At 44.9% G+C, this 22,418-nt stretch overlaps 1 protein-coding gene across 16 annotated transcripts in view; it reads left to right on the top strand.

Moving 5' to 3' along the window:
- Positions 1-4,538: 4,538 nt before the first annotated feature.
- The window catches only part of Tsc1 (TSC complex subunit 1), a 52,397-nt gene continuing 34,517 nt past the window's right edge, over positions 4,539-22,418 (top strand). For 4 of the 16 annotated variants that reach the window (XM_076569120.1, XM_016001883.3, XM_076569114.1 and 1 more), the window contains exons 1-2: positions 4,805-4,893; positions 15,018-15,080. The gene's annotated coding sequence lies outside the window, so the exon portion shown is untranslated. Of the gene's footprint in view, positions 4,894-13,307; positions 13,664-15,017; positions 15,081-22,418 lie in introns of those variants that run through there. The other 12 variants (XM_006983364.4, XM_006983362.4, XM_076569115.1 and 9 more) reach the window with 10 other exon arrangements.

Genomic DNA, 22,418 nt, shown 5'->3' with positions numbered 1-22,418 from the left:
CAACATCCACCAGCCCCTTCTGTCTCTTCTAAAGGGCTTTTTATAGGAATGCCAAGGGGTGGGGCAAAAGACCCTTCCAATCACCTAGTAACCACACATGTGGTCAAAGCCATCTTCTAATGCAGCCCTGCTGGGTAAAGCAAGCTTAGATCTCACTAGGAAACCTCTGTGGGCCTCCACAGTTAGGCGGGAAAGCCAAATTGAGAATGCTGGGAAAGAGAAGGGCATAGTCTGGAGTCTCCAGATAGACACAGGGAACAGGAGATGAATGTGCCTTGCTAATAAAGGTAAAGAGGGTAAATAAGGAATATGGGTTAACTTAAAATGTAAGAGCTAGTTAGTAATAAGCCTGAGCATTTATAATTTATATTAAGCTTCTGAGTCAATTATTTGGGAAGTGGCTGCCAGGTATTTGGGAATAGGTGGGCAGGAGAGAAATGTCTGACTACACCCGTCCTGCCCCAGATTTTTGCTTTGAGCTAAGATGTTTAAAGGGTGTTGCCCCCCGACTGGTAACAGGAGAACAGATAAATTCGGTGGATGATGGACCCATACCTCATTCTCCATGAGTACAGAGCTGGACTGAAGAAACAGAAGTGGACATGGGCGGAGGGGACAAGCTCAGAACAGCCCTTATCTTGTACTATCATTGAGGCTCTGAAAAGACTTCCCCATAGCCATCAACTTGAGTCTTGGAAATGTGATCCAGGTAAAGACAACATTCTTGGTCACAGGAAACCTGAGATGCTTGTCAGAAGCCAGTATCAGTAAAAATAACAGACTGAAAAAAAACACATTTGTATTATCCACACTTAAGCAGGAGACACAGCCAGGCCTCATAGTCAATGGCCTGTGTCCTACAGCTGTCCTTCCTCTGTGGGACTTCAGGTCTCTTGTCACTAAATCTGTGCTCTTGGTTCAGGGCTGTTGTCCTCTCCAGCAAGACTCTCGGTGGCTTCCTCTCTGCCGTCCAGGACGCTGTGGCGCTATGGTGGCTCCAGCTCCACGGGGACCAGGCCTTTCTCTCCAACCCTCTTCCACCTCCCAAGGGATGAGATCACAAGGGGTAACACCATGCCTGGCTTTTTCATGTGGGTTTTTGGGTTGAATGCAAACTCTCATGCTTCCATGGCAAAAATGATCTCCTTGCCCTTGATGACTCCTTTTTAGGCCAGAATTCTTGGATAGCTTGCTACACGGTACAGAGAGAGCGAGAGGCCACAGCCTCCCTGTCCTGGTTTCGTCAACACAGAAGAAAGAGAAAAACATGCTTCAGCATCCCTGTATTTAAACCCCCAGGGAAGCAGCTTTATCGATTAGACTCCTTCACGAGAATTTTCTCCTGGGGGTGGGAGAGGAGGACTAAGCAATGCTTCCTAAGCCCTCCTTCTAAAGTCTCAACGACAAACCAAAGTCAGGCTCCACCGGAAGTTCACCGTGGTGAACCAACAAACTTGCTAGGCTTACAGGAGCATGGGTCGGGGGTTACAAGCAGAAGCGTGGGTACCCCTAAAATGGCCGTCATGGAAGATGGGTCCCGGGCATGGAAGGTGGCTCATCCACGCCTGGGCGGATGGAGCCCTTTTCCCGTTGCTGTCCCCGCTTCCATCTTCTAACCCTTCTCTGAGATCCCAAGCCATGCGCAATTGGAGTAAACTGCATCCAGCTGGCTGGAGGGAGGGGCTAGATTCTCAGGTGAGGCTCCAGTGGCCCTCTCTGCTCACTCCTGTGAAGGAACGCCAAGTCCACAGCCCCCATGGAATGGTCTTTTACAAGCAGGCACAGCTGGCCACTCGAAGAAGGCAGCTGTGCTGGCAGAATAGTTCCATACAATAGCTCCAGTCACATGTTCAACTAGGGGCCGATCGGTTTAGCTAGATGAGAGGAATCTTGCATCGGTGAGGCCTGATCCCTGTGTGGTGGTCTGGATGCATTGTGATGGCCAGCGCCACCAGGACAAGTAGAGCGGAGGAAGGGCAATTCACCTCCTCAGAAGAGAGGAGAGATGCTGCCCAGACCAAGGTGACAGATGGATGCCTGCCCTAGGCACCAAATCAGCGCCATCTGCCCACACAGGGCATGGTTAGGAAGCCCCTGCCACAGGCAGGCTCTAGGGTGCTGTGTGGAAAGAGATGGTCTGATGAACAGCTTTTCAGTAATAAAAACCAATCTAGGAAAGCCGGGATTGGTGAGCCAGCTCTTGGCCAGGCTGTCAATCTCTGCCTGTCTCCTTGGCCTCCCCTCAGCAGTCCCTGTGGTCCAAACGCTGGTAACAATTACCATTCTTCTTGGAGACACTGGATCAACAGTAACAATGTGGCTATAGCCTCTCTGGAGAGCCAGCATCCTGGAGTTCAGTGCTTCACAGCTCCCCTCTTCCTAGGAGAACATTCCAGCCCCATGAGGTCAGCAAGCTGAGGGAAGCAGGGCAGGGAGGGGGGCCGTCTGGTTCCCCCACCCCATTCCTGAGCCATTGCAAGTCTCCCAGCCACTGGTGGTCTTAGAAATCTCTGAGCATACTTGAAGCCTCACACTGGTTGTGAGGCAAGAATCCACTCCCGTGAAATGGCTTATGGTCCCGTGAAACAGAGAATTAGAAGCTCTCCCCTCGCCTCTTTCGCGGAACCTCCCCCAGAGGCCTGTGCTTGGGCAGCTGAAGAATCTAGCATTTGGGGGAGCAGATCTGAGGACTGATGGATGGATGCTCTGCCCACAGAGAGCACAGGATGGACAAAGCCTGACAAAAACCGAGCGAGGCTCTGCACTTCCTGCATTTTAATGTCTTACTGGATCTGTCTTTCCTCCACAAGCAGCCTTTGGTCACGGTCTTAATCACAGCCACAGAAAGCTAACAGGACAGTGGCGTACTTCTGTCACCCAAGTAGTTTAGAAGGCTGAATCAAGAGTATCTCTAGGGCTGGAGAGATGGCTCAGAGGTTAAGAGCACTGACTGCCGGCCGGGCGTGGTGGCGCACGCCTTTAATCCCAGCACTCGGGAGGCAGAGCCAGGCTGATCTCTGTGAGTTCGAGGCCAGCCTGGGCTACCAAGTGAGCTCCAGGAAAGGCGCAAAGCTACACAGAGAAACCCTGTCTTGAAAAAACCAAAAAAGAGCCCTGACTGTCCTTCCAGAGGTTCTGAGTTCAATTCCCAGCAACCACATGATGGCTCACAACCATCTGTAATGAGATCTGGTACCCTCTTCTGACCTGCAGGCATACATGCTGTATACATAATAAATAAATAAATCTTAAAAAAAAAAAAAAGAGTATCTCTAGTTCAAAACTAGCCTGGGCTGCATAGCCTGACACCTTGTCTCAGAGTAAAGAAAACTTCCATAGTGCTACCGAGTCTTGTTGTTGTTGTACATTTCTACACATTGAACTACTTTGGGTTTCATTTCTATTTTGATTTGGATGCCTTTCACCCCTTCTCCTCCCCCTCCTATCATCACCTTAAGTATATGAATGAGAGCTTCCACGTATGCATGTTCAGGTGTGCATGCCTGGTTCCCAAGAAAGCCAGAAGAGGGCATGGGACCCCTGGAACTGGAGTTACAAGCGGTTGTGAGCTGCGAGGTGTGTTCGAGGTGTGTTCTGGGAACCTAGCCCTGGTCCTCTATAAGAGCAAGAAATGCTCTTAACCGCAGAGCAGTCTCGCCAGCTCCTGCCTGTCATCTTTCACTGTGTGCATTATGTAAGTTTAAATACAATAACAAAAAAACAAACTAAGCAACCAAACAAAAAAATAATAGGGGGCTGTGCTGGCCCACATCTTTAATCCCAGGCAGAGGTAGTGGAGTCTCTGAGTTCGAGGCCAGTCTGCTCTACAGATTGAGTTCCAGGATGGCCAGGGCTACACAGAGAAACCCTGTCTCAAAAAAACAATAAAGAAATCTAAAAAAAAAATATGATAAAAACAATGTAAACAAAAGCAAATAAAAAATTAAATACATTCTGATGTTCCTCTACAAAGCTTTTCACTACAGCTAGGCTTCTTCTCCCTCTTTTGTTTATTATACCATGCCAGTGAGCACTCATTAGGCAAGGGACCCAGTTAAGTACTGCACACGCTGGATCTCGTTGCTTCCTTAACTCTCCATGTCAGAGGAAGAAACTGAGGCTTGAAAAGACTTGACAACATGTCACAGCGTGCAAGCAAATCAAGGTTATTTCGACTTCACAACTGCCTCCTCTGACTAGGGCTGGCCTCTACAAGTCCCTAGGTGTGAAGCCACTCCACAGATTCACTTCTGCAAAGGAAAAAAAGGCTGTCCCTCGTTTTTTGCTGTGATTGACAGGCCGTCCATCCACGTCGACCCCAGCGGCTCCTTGGGAAATAGGAACGCACACTGGGAGACCCCAAGGGTGGCAGGTGTGCCAAAGGTGGAGGCACCTGTCTCAGATGGGCCAGCGCCCTCGCCGGCCCGCTTGTTTGTACCTCTGCTTGCACCCGAGTGCGCGCTGCCTGTCACCGTCACGTGGCCGCCCCTCCCCGCCCCACCCCTGGGTTGCTCGTGTGGCTCCGCCCTCCGCGCCGGCCCTTCTTTCGGCCTCCTTCAGAGTCACAAGATCTCTCAGTGGGGCCTCACCTTCGCGATCCTTCCGCCGTCCCCGCCCCCACATTAGAAGTAGCTTTCGGTTTTATCTTTCCAAGCCAGCTTGGATCGTCACAAGTGGAATATCTTGTCCCATCTGGAGATGCTGATGAATTCTGTCGTCTGGCATTAAGCTCGGAGCGTAGGAGGGATCCGGATAGGGACTCTTTTCCATAGCGGAGGCTTCCGCCGTTTGGGGACGCTTCACGCCAGGGGGAGGTGCTGTGCGTCCAAGATGGCGGCGCCCTGTAGGCTGGAGGGACTGTGAGGTAAACAGCTGAGGGGGAGGAGACGGTGGGTGAGTACGGGGATGTTTCCCCCTCTTTTCCTTGAGGGCTTTTCGGGGCAGCCCTGGCAGCGTGACCTCAGGTTGCGGGGCGCTGCGGGGCACGTTGGCCGAGTCGGGGGTCCGGGGAAAGGGGGTTCAGGGAGCGTCTCCCTCGCCTTCCTCGCGCGCTGGCTCCGGCGGGGCTCGGCTAGGGCTGGCGGGGCCCCGGGGAGCCGAGGCGGGCCTGGGCCGTCCGAAGGGACAGATGGCTGCAGCTTCGGGGCTGTGGTGGGCCCGCTCGGCCGCCCCCCTCGCCTGTTACGGTGACAAGCTCCCGCGGGGGTGCGCGGCGCCAGTCAGAGACCCCGGGCCGAGCGGGGAGACCTGGGGGTGGGGCCGCGGCCCGAGCCTCGACAGCCGTCGCCGGGGCTGGGGGTGGAGAATGAATGAAGGCCGCCCGGCGCCCGCTCTCGGGGTGAGAGTGTGCACGGCCCGAGTGCTAGGCGCCGGGTGTACCTGTGGGGATTTAATTGATGCTGGAAGACAGTTACCTGCAAGTCGGCAGAGGTGCTCGTTAGACACAGCGACTTGCCCAGCCACTGCTAGACGCTCCCTCATTCATTCATTGGAGGAACCGGAGGGCCCGCAGCCTGCCGTCCCAGACACCTTTGTGGAATTCAAGCACTTTCTTTGTGTTGTGGGTTAAAAGAGTTTGGCCTCGTGCGTTTTGGATTTGGGATGGAAGAGGCGTGGGGGCGCGCGGGGGGGGGGCGGTCATCGGTACCCAGCTAACGTTTTAGGGGATAGGGACTGCCCGTGTGCCCTGAAAGTGCTTCGCAGCCACCCTCTTTTTGAAGCTGGACAAAGGAGAAGCAATCTGCAGTCTTCCTAGATGAAGAAACTGAGGCCTGGAAGGATTGGGGTAATTTGTCCAAGGTCACACCCCCCTAATCTGAGACGGCACTGGAACTGAGGTCCAACTGGTTCCATTTGCCTGTTGTTTGATTAAAGCTGGCCTATTATTAAGTGATTTAGTTAATCATTTGGCCAAGGTGTGTGTGTGTGTGTGTGTGTGTGTGTGTGTGTGTGTGTGTGTGATTTTAAACAAGGGTGCGTTTTGGCTTGTATGTCTTATGCTTTTGTTTCTTACAGCAGCTTGAATTTGTTAGCCCAAATTAGATTACACAGTATTTTGTATTTTTCTATAAAGCCGATGGCATTCACTGAAAAAAAAAAAAAAACAACAAAAACAACAACCCATGCTTAAAAACAAGTATAGAATCAACACTTCATTTTACATAGAGTAAGCTGTAAAAGTACTAAAATAGACTAATGCTCTTCCGAGATACTTTGATTTATAACTTTATGATCAAGTTGGAGTCATCTGCATTCAAACAGGCTGGGAAAGTGCAGCGGTAAATTCCAGGAAGCATCACAGAGCCTAATCTTCTGGGAGCCTTTGATTTACTGAGCATCCCACCTGTGATTCTTAAGTTGAGCATCCTTGAATAAACTTGGGATATGCAAATAGGAAAACCGATTTAGGGTTTTGTAAAGAAATGTCCCTTTAACAGTCATACATCAGGCAAACGAGGCTCCTCAGACTTCTCTAACCACCTGGTGTAAATGTAGGGGTATTTATAGAGGATGTAAACAGAAACTACCTTCTTACTAAAGTTAATATCTTCTCTAAAATCACCCTTACATCATGGGTCTAGAAGGGCAGATGATGTAAGCTTTCTTTGCTTCATGCATTCTTGGTGTCACGAACACTTGGTATGTCCCTAAATTCCTAGTTAGAAGGAAGCAAGCTGCCAGCTTTCTTGCATGTTTTCATTAAGCTGAAGTGTGTGCAGTCTTGTACCTCAGCTGGGTTAAGAGCAGGGTTGTCTGGTCCTGCTGCTGTGATGTGAAGCTTTCTGTGCAGACTTGGGTTACCTTGTGAGATAAAACCCAACAGTCTGAGCAGGGAAGATCTAATATGTAATGTTTACAGGGGAACAGAATTACCAGAAGCAAGGGAATCCCAACCTAGTTCTGAGCCTCTGTGCAACCAGACATCTGGCCCTGTAGTAGGTCTACCTATGTATTCTGTCCTTGAGGGTAGATACCCTGCCCATGTTTGTGTGTTTATTTATTTATTTGGGAAGAAGCCTGCTTCTGTGTACCACAGAGGTAGGTGATCATGGGCTTAAAGTATCATTTTGACTATTTGCTTCTTTCAGTTTATGATTTATTGCAGAGGCCTTTCTTAAACTATCTTCTAGCCTATTTGTGAAGTTGTGGGTGAATTTTGAGCTTTTCACACAGGTAGCTTGATCTGTAAGTTCTGTCTTCTTGCAGAGTTTCTGAGGCTGCAGGTATGTTTGTTTTTGAATTCCAGTGCCATACTGAGCTAACATTAGCATCTCCCAGAACTGACTAGATATCCTTGAATGCCAGATTTCTGTGACTTAATGTCTTCCTGAGCTTTAGTAAACATTCTGACCAGTGTTAATTGATCTTTATGTTAATAGTTCTATAATGACAAAGAAAATGAATGACTCTTGGGCTAGCTGTGAGGGTGAGCTTGTTTATCCTTTAAACAGTGATTCCCTGTATTTTCTCTTATAAATCTCCCTTTTAAAGACAAGTCTTATTTGTCAGATAAGTAACTACAGGCATGAAAGAAAAGTATATGAAATAGTTGAGGGTTTTTGTTGTTGTTGTTGTTTTGCTCATGTGTGTGTTTTAAAACCTCAGATCATCAGTTGGTAACTATATAATAGAGTTGTGTGTGCCTGCTCATTTTTTTTTTTTTGGTGTGCATACGCATTTAAATTGCACTGAGATTTCCTGTAAAGTAACTTGAGATTATTTTTTCTCTTCTTAAGCCTGTAGTTGCTAAAAATTAGTAATTTAATGTCAATTTTAATGAGAAAGAATAAAAAGACACACATATTTACATATATATAAAAGATATGTGACCTCAGGACCTTGTCAGTTTCAGTTTCTTCTAGTCCCTCCTCTTTTGGGGAGAGGGGTATACAAGGAGATAGCAAAAGTAACAAATACATTTTATAGCTGAATGAGTTCTGATTGACATCAAATGGATAAAGTGCCTTAAATGCACAGCATTATCCCCAAACAAGACATGGTAGTTATTGACCTGCAACTCATAGTTCATGATGTAAGTAAATACATAGGGCCATAGGGTCATGATGCTTTTGATCTTGTCTTGTGCTGGTGATGAGATAGATAGAACAGGACAGGGTGGTGATGCAGGTAAGGACAGATGCAGTATTCTTCTGCCTGTGGTGGTTAAACTTGTGCTACATTGTGTCCCTCACAGAGAACAGTAGCAAATTTGCAGTGTATCAATTTTAAGTTACAGAATGGTTTTATCAGTGTTTCAAATACATGCTAGTAAAAGGCTGGGCTGCTAACCACTCTGTATTCTGCAGTACATTTTGGTTAGTGGTAACATTGTTATAAAAGTTTATGCTGTATGGTAAGCACACCTAAGTGTTTTCATGTCTGATCCCCCTTTACTTTTCCTATACCCTTGAGGAGAACAGGAAAGAATCTGAGACTTGCTGAGCTGGAAGATAAACTATGTTTGATTGGCTTCAGAACCCAAATATTTAATGTTGTGTAAATTGCCTAGTCTGCTAATCTCCTAAACTAACCCAGGGGTCAGTGGAATTTTTATTTTTTATTTATATTTATTAATTAATTTATTTATTTAGGGGCTCATGAAATGTAGGCCAGTCTGGACTTACTGTGTAGGCAAAGCTTTCCTTGAGTTTCTAATCCTCCTTCCTCTACCTCCTGATTTGTGGGATTACTGGTATATACAGTCATGTCAGGTTGGGTAGTGGTTTTTAAACTTTTTAGGGGCTGGGGCAAATCTGTTCTTTTAAAGTCTGTAAAAAGCTGTGGGCCAATGTTTCTTTTTCTACAGATGATACCCCATCACTCCAAAATGTATATAAATAATGAGATTTAGAAACAGTGTTAGAGATTTTATGAACCTTGCTTAAATCCCAACCAGTCATTTCAGAAAGCTTACTGCTCTTAAAAACACATTTGGAAGCTAGAGAGATGGCTCAGTGGTTAAGAGGACCTGGGTTCAATTTCTGGCACCAATATGAGGGTTCACAACCATCTGTAACTCCAGTTCCAGAGGGGTCTGACAGAGTTTTCTGTCCTGTAGGTACCAGGCACACATGTGGTACACAGACATTTTTCAGACAAAACACCTGTACGTATTAAAAACAACAAAATCCCAGCAAAACCTACATGCTTGGGCTTTATTAAAAACTTTTTTCTTTTTTAAAAGCTGGTAAGTAGGAAAGGCCCATTTTTTTTTTCTTATGTATTTTATTGCATTACTGGGAGTTGAATGCAGGTACTTGGTACAGGCTAGGCAAGCACTCGGTCAACTGTGCTACATTACTAGCCCCCACCATTTATTTAATTTGTGTGTGTGTGTGTGTGTGTGTGTGTGTGTGTGTGTGTGTGTGTGTGTGTGTAGGCCAGTGAACAGACAACCTCTGGTGTCATCCTCAGGAACACCATCTATCTCCTTTGAGACAGGGTCTTTCACTGGTCTGGGACCTGCCAGTTAAGCTAGATTGGCTGGCCATTGAGCCCCAGTAACATACAAGAAATCATTTAATTTGAGGCTCATAGTTCCAGAGGGGTAGGGTATTTATATCATGGTGGCGAAGATGGCAGCAGGCAGGCAGGCAAGCATGGTGCAGGGGCAGTAGCTGAGCACTTACATCTGATCCTAAACATAAGGCAGGAGTATGGGGAGGAAAAAGAAGAAGGAAAAGGAGGAGGAGGAAGAGAGAGAGAGAGAGAGAGAGAGAGAGAGAGAGAGAGAGAGAGAGAGAGAGAGAATATATGTGAATGAGAGAGAACATGAGAAGAGGAGCTAACTGGAAATGGTGTGGGCTTTTGAAACCTCAAAACCCTCAGTGACGACTCTCCTCCCAAAAGACCACAGCTCCTAATCCTTCCCAAACAGTTCTACCAGCTGGGGACCAAGTATTCAAATAAATGAGTCTGTGGGGGCCACTCTCATTCATACCACCACACTAGCTAAGCTATAGCCTCAGCCCTGAGACTACCTTTTGAATAGGGACATACATGCTGTTTTATGTTAGAAATCACTTTCTTTCTTTTTTTTTCTTCTTAAACTTCTATGTTGGAAGATCATCTGTGCTTCATTAGCAATTCAATCTTAGGTACCATACTTAAAAAACCTTTAATCCCAGCACTCAGGAAGCAGAGGCAGGAGTATCTTTGTGAGCTCTGGGCCAGCCTTGTGTACATAGAGAGTTCCAGACCAGCCAGGGCTATACAGTGAGACCTTGTCTCAAAACAAACAAACAAACAAACAAACAAACAACCCAAACAGCTGGATGGTGGTGGTGCAATCTTTAATCCCAGCACTTGAGAGGCAGAGGCTGGAAAATCTCTTGTGTTCAAGACCAGCCTGGTCTACAGACAACCAGGGCTACACAGAGAAACCCTGTCTCAAAAACACAAAACAAAACACACACACACACACACACACACACACACACCCCAAAAAAGAAGAAAGAAACAAAGGAAACCAACCAACTAACCAACGAAACAAAAATGTATAAAGAATTTAGGCATGTGACATCCTAATGCTTGTTGGGCTTGGCATTCAGGCATTCAGTCTGTGCTAGCACCTTAAACATCTGATGGAACTCCATTATATTTCACCAAGGTTTTTGTGTATAGATTTTTTTTCATTACTATCTATCTCACCACTTTCTTCTCCTTGGGTTTCTCTCTCTCTCTCTCTCTCTCTCTCTCTCTCTCTCTCACACACACACACACACACACACACACACACACACACACACACACACAGATTAATTATTATTATTTTAAAATGTTTGTGTGTGCACGTGCGCGCACCTGAGTGTACATATTCACCAAATGCATCCAGGTGCCCGAGGAGACTGGAAGAAGGCTTCAGTACCCTTAAACTGGAGTTACAAATGGTTGTGAGCTGCCATGTGGGGGCTGGGAACTGAACCTGGGTCCTCTGCCAGAGCAGCCAATGCATTTAACTGCATCTCTCCAGAACTCCAGAAGCCCCCCCCCCCCACACACACACCTTCATCCCCTGGGTTTGTGACCTTTAGTGGTGTTGGAATCACCTCAAAGGTCCCTTGCCTAAGATTTGTACTCAGATCCAGGGCAAGGCTCAGGAACTTGCCTGTCTTCCTTTTTTTCCTTATCTCCACCCTCCACCCCCTTTGTTTTTGTTTTTGCTTTTTTCGAGACTGTTTCATTGTGTAGCTCTGGCTGTCCTGGAACTCAGTTTGTAGACCAGGCTGGCCTTGAACTCACAGAGACCCACCTGCTTCTGCCTCCCAAGTGCTGGGATTAAAGGCTTGGGCCACCATTGCCTGGCATCTCCCTCCCTTTTGAAGAACATACATTTCTAGTAAGTTCTTGGGCACTACTGGTGATGTAGGGACTACACTTGGAGAAGCACTGCCCTGTGCTGTCAAGCCCTGTGCCTTCTACCCTGGACTATTTCTTTTGTTTGTTTTTGTTGTTGGATACAGGTTCTCACTGTCTCGTTGTCTAGCTTTCACTGATCTGGACTCACTTTGTAGTCCAGGCTGGCCTTGAATTTTCGTAATCCTGCCCCAGCTTCCCCAGTGGTGGGATTACATGCATGAGCTACCATACTCAGTTGCCTTGGAATATTTGTTTATGGAAGCTCTATATACCAACTTCTTTACATTTAGTATCTTTTATTTATTTTATTGTTTTTTGGGTCAGTTTTGCTCTGCTGCCCAGGCTGGCCTGGGCTTCATTACAGTCTGACTGTCTCTGCTCCAAGTGCCAGATCACAAGTGTGCATCACCAGGCCCAGCCTGGGTGCATTTTCTCAGTACATAATTTTGTTCATGTTAGTAGTCAAAATGGAACCATTATCTGAAGAAAACATTTGCCTTGTGGAACCTAGCTGTGGCCCTGTGGGCCTATATCTAGAGGGCTTGCTGCCTTCAGAGTTGAGTGAGCTTAGTAACCTGTCCATTGGCCATTGAGCACTCTAAGGACAGAAATTATAAGTGGACAGTCTGGCATGTTGGAGCTCTCTTGTCCTGACTTCTGTGACCTTGAGAGATTCTACAGCTGCGAAGACTGTAAATCACACCTATACCATCAGCTCTTTTACCATTTCTTCCTTTTGTGCCCAGAAAGAGAGAATTAAATCAAGTGTCTAATTTGTTTGGGTGCATTAGTGCTGAGAACACCTTGGTTCAGTTGATGGGACATTCTCTTAACTCACCTGTGAGTTCCTGGGCTAGGACCGAATACTTACAGCAATGTAACATTTCTGCTTTGTCTCAGTTACACTTGATGATACAGGAATCTCTTTGTGCATGAGTCTGTCTCAATTGCCTTTAGGTTTTTATAGATAAAACCTTGAACAGAGAAGACAGGATATAGTTAAGAGACACTTACCCAAATGATACTGGGAGTTGCATTTGTATATTGTAAGCCAGTATGTACAAACTCTCTGAGGTGACTTGACATGCAGTTATCTATCTTATCTGAGCCACTGTCCTGACAGAGGTAATGAAAAGACGTATGCAGGTCCTGCTAATGACAGCCGTTGCTCTGGAGTTCCTCTGTAATCCCAGATACATAAACAATCTGGCAATATCTAATGACTGAAATTAATTAATATAAATTGTGAAAATCAACCACCACTGTTCTTTCTGTTTACACCATGGTGACACACAAAGCCCTTGTCTTCCTCAAGCCTGCCTTTTATTTTTACTCAAAAAGACTGCTTATAGAAATGAAGTTACGGAGGAGGGGTGGGTTGAGAGGGGTCAGGGGGAAGTAGGAGGAGAAGAGGTAGGGGGGGCTGTGGTTGGGATGTAAAATAAATTAATTACTAAAAGAATAACAAGGAAAAAAAGAAAAAAGCTACAGTGAGCATGACTTTTGGATGTCAAGGAAGGAAAACTAGATCTGGGACATTTGGTTTTTTCCTCAAGTCTTTTGAAGAATCAGGGAGCTGTTGCTGCTCTTGTGTTCTGATGAGTGTTTCCACTTGTACCCCTCACTGCCATGGAGGGCCATGCTTTACCTCTCACTTTACTGACATGAGCTCCCCTCCCCTGGGCAAGATTTCAATATAAATGAATAAGTGAGCACTTAAAAATAGAATACTGGTAGATAGACTTTAGTGTACCACAGAAACTGATGCTAGTCCATTTCCATTACTTTATTGTTAAGCATAGGATAAAGTAATAAGGCCTGTTGAGATAAACCCCACTTGGATTGCTGTCATAGTGTTCTGTCTAGGAAAGCGGCCTTAGCTGGGCAGGCCACAGGATCTCACTTTAGTGTATCCTAATTTTATCCTCACCTTAAGCACTTCTTTTCAGGTAGAAGATGCAAGTGGGATTACTGTATAAGAGGAAGTCAATGTGACTCGATGGTTAACAGGTGGTTTTAGGATTCTGAAGATGAGAGGCTCCTGCACCAACTCAGCTCTATTACTTGGTGGAGTAGAAGCAGCTAAGTAGCATTTCTTGTTTGCAAGGTCTGGCCAGACCTTTTATGGGGCCAGTGGCCAGCAGTACTGCCCACAGACTTGCAGTGGCTGCTGAGACAGTTGGCATTTCTCCCTGAGTGTGTGCCACGTGGTGCTGTATCACCCTGTCACTAGGGCAGAGACTGTATTGGAGAGGTGTTCAGTCCTGTTGTTTGACTTTGACCCAGAGCTTGTCCTCTACCCCATGTAAGTAGATGTGTGCAGTGGGAAGCCAGGATTGGCAGTCAGGGCCTTTAGTGGTATCCGAGGGAACAGACTGAATGTTTGCCTTTTGTGTACTGGGTACCAAGATAGTCCTGGCTGTCTCAAACACATGGCCTCTGTCCTCATGGAGTTTATAATCTTCCAATCAGATAATCCCTAAACATGGAGTTAAGGACCCATACATTTTGAAAAATGTATTTATTATATATTTATTTGCTTTGTGTGTGCGCGCGCACATACACTGTTCATGTGTGGAGATCAGAGGACAATTGGAAGAAGTTGGCTTTCTTCTATCATCCATGTGGGTCTCTGGGGATCAAACTCAGGTTGTCAGGTTTGGCTGCAAGTGCCTGTACCCTTTGAGCCTCCTCACTGTTTCTGAAGGGCTCATGTTTTAAAAGCAAACTGGAACACACACACACACACACACTCACACACACTTATTTGACACGGGTAATGAATAGCGTGGACAGAAGTCGGGTAGAAGGGAAGGAAACTAGAGAAGCTGCTGTTGAAATACTTTATTCTTGTCATGTAGGATTAGACTTAGCCTATGCTGCTTGAAGGCAAAATCAGGCTTTGTGCATTCACCAGCCCCTGTGCAGCTGCTGGGGGTCAACTACAGAGTTGGCTGCAGCTGCTCCCAGTGTACCCCACAGTTCCTCATACTTACTTAATGGGGTTTTAGTGACCAGTACAGTCAGGAGCCTGGCCTGATGGGGCATGGCAGTGGAAGGGAAGAGAAGGCCTAGCAAGGATGAAGAATTAGCTAAGGAGAGGGCAGAGGTTTTTAGGTTATGTGGCTGGATGTGCCTGGTGCTCAGGTGGTCTGATGCCTCCTTGACTGAGGAGTTTAAATTCTCTGAAGGCAGCATAGCAGGGCTGGAGGGAGTGTGGCCTATGAGATGATGATGCAGGCCCACTAAATTTTTTGTTCCTTTCACTGACCACTACTGCAGCCACTTTTCTGAGGTCCTTACTGGAGCTCTATGTGAGTGTTGAGGTTGAGGACATTCTCACTTTACCCAGACGATAACTCAAGGCAAGACATTAGTGACTTGGTGAACAGCCCAAGGTTACAGAGCCAGTAAGTGGAGGAGCTAATGTTTCAATTGGGAGCCTGCCTATTCTAGAGCCACCCTGCCCTCTTGCTGATAGTGCAGAGGAGGGGAGGCTGTGGTTCTAGAGCTCACTGGTGGGAAGCAGGTGACCACCTGCCAAGGATGGTGGGCTAGAGTTGTACTAGGCCAATCTAAACTCCCTTCTGGTCAGGTCTCAGGTTTTCCTTCATTTTAGGATTATTATAAATACATATGTATGTATGTTTTTTCTCTAGTGACGATGAAAGACACCAGGCTGACAGCACTGGAAACTGATGTACCAACTGTCCCCAGAGCAGGTAAGGTGCACATTTAGTCTAGTGGCCGGGAGGATAGGAGGAAATTCTCACCTTGCCCATGGGCGCCCCAGCATGCAGAGGCTTCTTTGTTCAGGGTTAAGTGTTTATGGTCTTAGCTCCCTGCCGAGCCCAGGAGCATCTGTGGCTTTTTAGGCAGTCAGCTCCATCACCAGTGACCTCTTAATTGCTGTTTGATGCCAGGCACTGAGTGTGTTACACAAACAGCTTATTTTCTTCTTTACAACATCACTTGGTGTATTTCCATTCTTCTGGAGAATTGGCCTCTATGAAAGTCAATTCTGTGAGTAGCAAATTCAAGTTTTAGCCACTAATTAAATTGAAGCCTAAAGCAAGTCATTTAGGCAGCAAGAGGTTTTTAACCCTGGCTTGGCCTCAGGAATCCACTTTGGATTCTGTAAACAAACTCAATGACATGTCTAGGCCTCAGCCTGTAACCTGCTGTGCAGTAGGGCCTGGGTCTTGGCATTTGTATACTCTGACATGCATTGTGGACTGAACCTCCTGAGTTAGCACTTTAGCTCTTGATGTATTTGTTTCTGTTGTGGTCTTAAGTCAGCTTTTTTGGATAAATCATTTCCTTTGTTGGTTTTCAGGAATTGATGGAGTCTCCAAGTCCTAGAATCTACCCATTATAGTTCCTGAGGCTCTGACACTTGTTCAGATCTGAGTTTAGTCTTAGTGACGTAACTGACTGTTGAGCTACAATCTTTAGTTTACTAGCAAAGGTAATGAATATATGATAAAGGCAGCTGGCGGAAGGGGAAAGGTTGGTCACAGTTTGAGACTGTCATCCTTCATGGCAGGAAGTTACGGTGGCAGGAGCTTGAGGCAGCTGGTCACACTCCATCTATACTTAAGAACCGGGAGTAGGGAGTATTGGTGTTCCGCTTATTTTCTCATTTTATCCATGGAGTGTGCCACCCACACTCAGGGTAGGTTTTCTCTGTTCTGTTAAACCTTTATAGCAGCACCCTCACAGGGTGTGTTTCCATGGTGATTCTCAATCTCAAGTTGACAATGAAGATTAGCCATTGCAGGGACCAGTTGTCATGATTGTGTTCTGTGCAGGAGTCAGGGAAGGTGGGAGGGTGTTTGTTCTACTGTCTTTATACATATATATACTGCTAATGTGACTCATTTCAGGGTCAGTGGAAGCTGCTAAGCCTGCCACTGCCTTACCTTTGACTTGAGGGTCGTGCAGTGTAGTCAGATCTCACCAACAGGGACTTGGTGTGGGTGACAGATGGCACTACATACTTAGAAAGTGGATGTGTCGTGTTCTCGCGAGAAAGAACTCTCAGAGTTTCTCCCGGTTCTCGGTTTCTTCTGTGTTCTTCATGCTGTCCCTCTCACCTTCTCACTGTGTACTCCAGACTGACCTCCATCCTCTTGTCTCAGCCACCAGAGTACTGGGGTTATGGGTGTTTGCTACCACACTGGGCTGCATTGTCCTCTCTTAGAATTTCACTGAATATGAATTCAGAGTCAGAGGGCTAAGTGTTGAGATCAGTGACACCCAAGTGGAATTTCACTGTTGTTAAAAATAAATCTCAAATTTTATTAAGCAGTTTTCATTACTACAATTTCATTTCTGAGCAGTCAGATTTTAAAAGTGTGAAATTTTTGTGTAGCAAAGTTCTTTAATGTGCACAGAGCCCCTGTGTCCATTGTGTGTGTGGTACCCTCTGAGCAGGCACACTGGGTCCTGTCACCAGGCCACACTCAGGGATGTTTCCAGTAGGTGATTGTTTAGGGACTCATAGCTTCAAAGGCCTCAGCCATCCTTCAGTTTCAGCTTCTAGGGAGTGCTGGCAAATCACAGCCCTCATTCTAGCAGCTTTTTGTTAAGAGGCTCAAAACGTAAGCGCTTTTATAAAGAATATATTAAAAGTTGGCTAGTGAATTAAAAAATTGCTATTTTATTTTTCCTAACATTGTCTCCCTTCTTCATGCTCTTATATACTCTTATGTTATGGTGTTGTTTTGTTTATGGTGCTGGGGATGGGCCCCAACCCTAACATGTTAGGCAGGCTTTCTCCCATTGAGCCATCCCGACCCTCTTCATGTCCTCTATGTTTTATTATTGGTGGGTTTTATGAGTTTTTGGTAGTTTTTTCTTATATAAGTTGATTCTTTATCTTTAATTCATCCTGCGAGATGGAAAGCACTCCAAACATGATTTTCTTCTTGAAAGGCTTTGTATTAAATGCAGTTCTTACAAGTTATTTTGTTTGTAATAAGGTTCAAAAACAATTCTGTGACATTTCAGGGCTGGGGACAGCTCTGCAATTATAGTTGCTTGTCACTCTCAGCCTGACAGCCTGAATTTGATTCCTGAGATCTTCATTATGGAAAAGGAGAACCAACTCCTGAAAGTGTCCCTCTGACTTCCATATATGAGTGTGGTGTATATGACATACATACACATAGATAAGCAAATGTAAATTTTCAGAAAATAATTCTGTGAAATTATGATTAAGACAGAATTTAGTTTTTATGTGTTATTTAAATTGTTATAAGTGGTTGGCTCAAAGAACATGCACTGTTATTTGTGAAGTTATCTAAATAAACTACTCTTAATATTTGTATTTTTTAAATATTTGTATTATTAATATGTCAAGTGATTTAAATGTTCTTGATTAGGGCTGGGGTGGAGTTCAGTGGTGGAGTGTTAGTCTACTATGTGCAGGGCCCTGGACTAGATCTCTATAACTATTTTGAACATTAAAAAAAAAAATCACATGTATCATTAACTCACTGTTTTATTTTCATAATTACACATTTTGTACTTAAATTGACAGAATTTTGACTTATAATACACAAGCCTTAGATTTTTCTCTTGAATGTTTTATTTGAGTGAATATTCAGGTGTGAACTGTTAAGTAGTCTAAATATACTTCTTGTCCATAACATCAGTGTCTTGTGTGATGCGAACCCTGTAGTGATGTCTTACACACACAGGAAAAGGATGCCAGAAATGCCACCCACTCATGTAGTTAACTGTTCAGCTGTGACCTTTCAAAGACTGGCACTTTGGCCTGTTACAAGTATGGAGAATGAAAGTCTGCTTTTCGAGATCCTGCTTTCCTTGCTGTTGAGACCAGAATGTTCCATGTGCTTAGAATTGACCAGTAGCTGTAGAGGGTCAACTTGGTTGAGGGTTCCTCATGATTAGAAAATTTCTTTTGTTCTAAGTAGTGTCAACAGCCTCCTGCTCTTTTAAATCAAGTGGTCAGGGGAGGTTGCTCAGACATGGTGCTCTGACTGAAGTCAGCTCTGCTAACTGAAGGACAGGTAGCAACAAGGGTGTGGGAGAGCTCTAGGAGTAGAGAGAAGAGCAAGTGTGAAGGCCTGGCCAGCATGCCAGGAGACACACACTGACTTGGGGTGAAGAGGCGGAGGTGAGGGATAAGTAACTGGCTCATGACATACGGGGGTGATGGAGGACACTGGTGAGTTTGGCTCTGATTCTCCAGGGGAAGGTACTAGGTGATTTTATGTGGAACCTTCCTGATTTTCATATTTCAAAGTTTCTGTACACAGCAGGCAGAGTAAGGGAGGCTGCTCTCTTGTCTCCAAGAGGAAGATGACGGGGGCTGTGCTTGGGGGTGTGGAAAAGGGGATACATAGCAAAATGAAGAGGTTTGCAAATGGGTACATGTGGAGTTGGGAGTGTTGGGGAGCCAGGGGTATCATCCAGAGTTTGCTTCTTTTAGAGATCCAGAAGACAAGCAGAGCAACAGGTTTGAGAATCGGGAGTAAGCGTTAGAAGGTTTTGACTCCTTTACATGAGCAGCGCCCTCTGTGTGGTACCATGGCATTCAGCCACCAAGATAATACTGAAAGGAAATGTTGTGTAGCCCTGCGGGATGCAGAAATGGTTCCTTGGGTTCTGTTTTTGAATTCTCTGGAATGTTCTTTGCTGTATATGTTATTTCCATAGTTGCACCAGGATGCATTACTGTGTCTGTGGTGCTGAATTTCCATAGGCTGAGGTGCATCTAACAGGCGTTCAAGTGGAGACACTCCCCTCTCCCTTTGCGCATGCACTGAGTCTTGTCTCTTTGATGGCGCACACAGAAGTTTTCATCACACCTACGACGTCTATCTTAACACTTTATACTTGTATTCTCTAAGCCTAAGTTAATGTTCCTGTCCAGAGGCTGATTACAGAACTTGTGATTTATCTTTCATGAGGGCTTTCTAGCATGTCAGAAGTACTTGAACTGGGGTTATTGATGGAGGATCTCAACCAAAGCCCAAGATTTGTATTCTTCCTAGGGACTAAAAGTTAGATTTTTTTTTAAAAGATTTATTTATTATGTATACAGTGTTCTGTCTGCACACCAGAAGAGGGCACCAGATCTCATTATAGATGGTTGTGAGCCACCATGTGGTTGCTGGGAATTGAGCTCAGGACCTCTGGAAGAGCAGCCAGTGCTCTTAACCTCTGGGCCATCTCTCCAGCCCAAAGTTAGATTTTTTTAAAAGTATATTTGAAGGGGCTGGAGAGATGGCTCAGCAGTTAGGAGCACTGGCTGCTTTTCCACAGGACCTGGGTTCAATTCCCAGCACCCACATGGCAGCTCACAACTATCTGTAACTCCTGTTCCAGGTGATCCAACACCCTCACACAGACATAGATGCAGGCAACAAAACACCAATGTACATAAACTACAAATAAATAAATAAATGTTTATGTACTACAATGTACATAAACTACAAATAAATAAATAAATTAAAAAAATTTTAAAAAGTGTATTTTAGAACCACAGAGAAAAAGTTGTTGCCAATCTTTAGAATAAAACTTCATCTTTGCTTTCTGTAAACCTTTTGGAAAGAGAAGGCTCCAGAAAAACCACTGTTCACCCAAATTTCATTTACAATTTGAAAACAAGCTAAGTAACCTGAGCCTGTTGTTCTGACAATGGGTGGTAAGGTGGACACTATCTTGGTTTGCCACTGCATTCTGTTCTGCCTGCTTCTGGAGAGCTAGCCTGGCATTACTGTTTTCTGAGTACACAGAAGACAGAATCTTGCTAATTGTACAGGAGATAGGATAAAACCAAACTTGGAGCAGAATATTTGAAATTTGTGAATTATGTTCTTCATCACTAGCTGGAGGAATCTGTTGTGACTTACTGGAACTAAGTGTAGAGATTAACCAGGTAAATAGACTCTTATGAAGTTGTCCTAAAGGTGTTGGCCCAAAGCTGTTTCTGTACCTGTTGTGATGGGATCCAGCTAGTCAGTGAGGATGTACAGACCCTTTGCTAAGTGCTCTGCACCACAGCTCAGCCTCTCACTGAGCAAAAATGGCAAGGTTGATACTATTTTCGTTTATGAGCTTAATTTAATTCAGTTTTTAAGAAGATAAAGTTTATTTCTATTTTCAGTTTTAAGCTTTAAAAAAGGATTAACTTATTTTATGTTTATATGTGTGTGCCTGAGTGTATGTAGACCAGTTTTGTGCAGGTGCCTGCAGAGGCTTGAAGAGGGCCTTGAATTCCTCTGAGCTGGAGTTACAGCAGGTTGTGAGCTATCATGTGGATGCTGGGAACTGAATCTGGATCTTCTGCAAGAGCAACAATTCTATTAACCACTGAGTCACCTCTCTAGTCCCTTTATTTTTTTTTGAGACAAGTTTTCACACTGTAATCTAAGTTAAGTTTACAGCCATCTTCTGCTCTCATGCCCAGGTGCTTGGATTACAGGCATGAGCCACCTTGCTGGCTTTAGTTGGATTTTCTTTCCTCTTCTTCTTTTTTTTTTTTTCCAGTTGGATTTTCTTAAGTATAATATTTATATTATACTTTTGTATCATCTATTTAAGAAACCTCGGGCTGGAGAGATGGCTCAGAGGTTAAGAACACTGGCTGTTCTTCCAAAGGTCCTGAGTTCAATTCCTAGCAACCACATGATATCTCAAAACCATCTGTAATGAGATCTGGTTCCCTCTTCTGGCCTACAGGGATACATGCAGGCAGAATACTGTATACATAATAAATAAATAAATCTTAAAAAAAAAAGGAAAGAAAGAAAGAAAAAGAAAAGAATAGAAACCTGGAAAGCAGCTGGGTCGTGGTGGTACATGCCTTTAATCCCAGCAGTTGGGAGGTAGAGGCAATGGATCTCTGAGGTCAAGGCCAGCCTGGTCTACCAAGCGAGTTCCAGGACAGCAAGAACTGTTACATAGAGAAACTTATAACAAGTTTCAGGCTAGCCAGGGCTACCTAGTGGGACCATGTCTTAAAAACAGACCAAAAAAAAAAAAAAAACACTTGGAATTGGATGAAGTGATGGGTGCCTGTAATCCTAGCAATGTGGAGTCTGAAGTAGAGGCTTCCAAGACCAGCCCAGGCAATATAGCAAGACTTCATCTCAAAAGGGGAGAAAAACCCTAGATGAATAGCCTGGGGTGTTATTAGAATGTAGATGCCTGGGTCTAAGTGTTCCAGGTGGTTCCCAAATCAAGCCTAAGAACTGCTTCCCCAAGACAAAAATAGGAATGTATTTGTTTATCCTTTGGGGGCATCCTTATTCCCATTTGTAAAATAAAGCTAAAACATGTTTGCCTCACAGTTGCTATGGTGATTAAAGTTCCACATTTAGTTCAATGTCACATTTATAGATTTGGGGCTCCAGAGTTGGGCAGATCTGGGTTCAGATTTTTTCTTCTCCCATGGTTTTGCCTCTTGCCCTCTCTGTGACCAAGAGCAAAGGCTTGTTCTGTTTCTTTCTCTTTATAATGTAGATGCATATGCCCATTATGTGGTTGTAATATCAGCAGCATATACAATGACGTTTGTTGAAAGTGCACAATGCCTCTTACAAGTAGTAGTGAGTCTTTGCCTTTCTAACGCAAAGCTTTAAAGATGGTCACACACATATATAGTGATGTAAATGTAAAGATAAGGCAGTTGCTCCATTTCCATAGTTTGGCAGGTGTGTCCTAATGGTCCCTCTGTGATCCCACTTGCCTATCACCAGTAGTTTTTGGGTATGCAATAGATGTGTCCAATGCATGGGTGCTAAAATCCAAAACAATTCCTGGTTCTCTCCAGCTGTTGGACTTGTGGCCTAATCAGCCTTCTAACTTCAGCCATTGATAGTGTCATGAAGAAAGAAGCATGTGCAGCTTTATTTGTGGAAACAGCTCCTCTATTTGGTAGAGCAGGATTGGAGCAGTGTTAGCCAACACCCAGGTGGACATAGAAGCAGAGAGAGCTTCTGAATTGCTGTGGTAACAGTTCCACAGAGTTCCATTGGCTTCTTAAGTTTGTACATGGAAGAACTGCCCTGTCTTTTCATCAGTGC

Source organism: Peromyscus maniculatus, chromosome 4 (assembly GCF_049852395.1).
Source record: "Peromyscus maniculatus bairdii isolate BWxNUB_F1_BW_parent chromosome 4, HU_Pman_BW_mat_3.1, whole genome shotgun sequence".
Lineage (NCBI taxonomy): Eukaryota > Metazoa > Chordata > Mammalia > Rodentia > Cricetidae > Peromyscus > Peromyscus maniculatus.
Note: the sequence above shows the minus strand (reverse complement) of the source record. Positions and strands in the feature narration are given on the sequence as shown.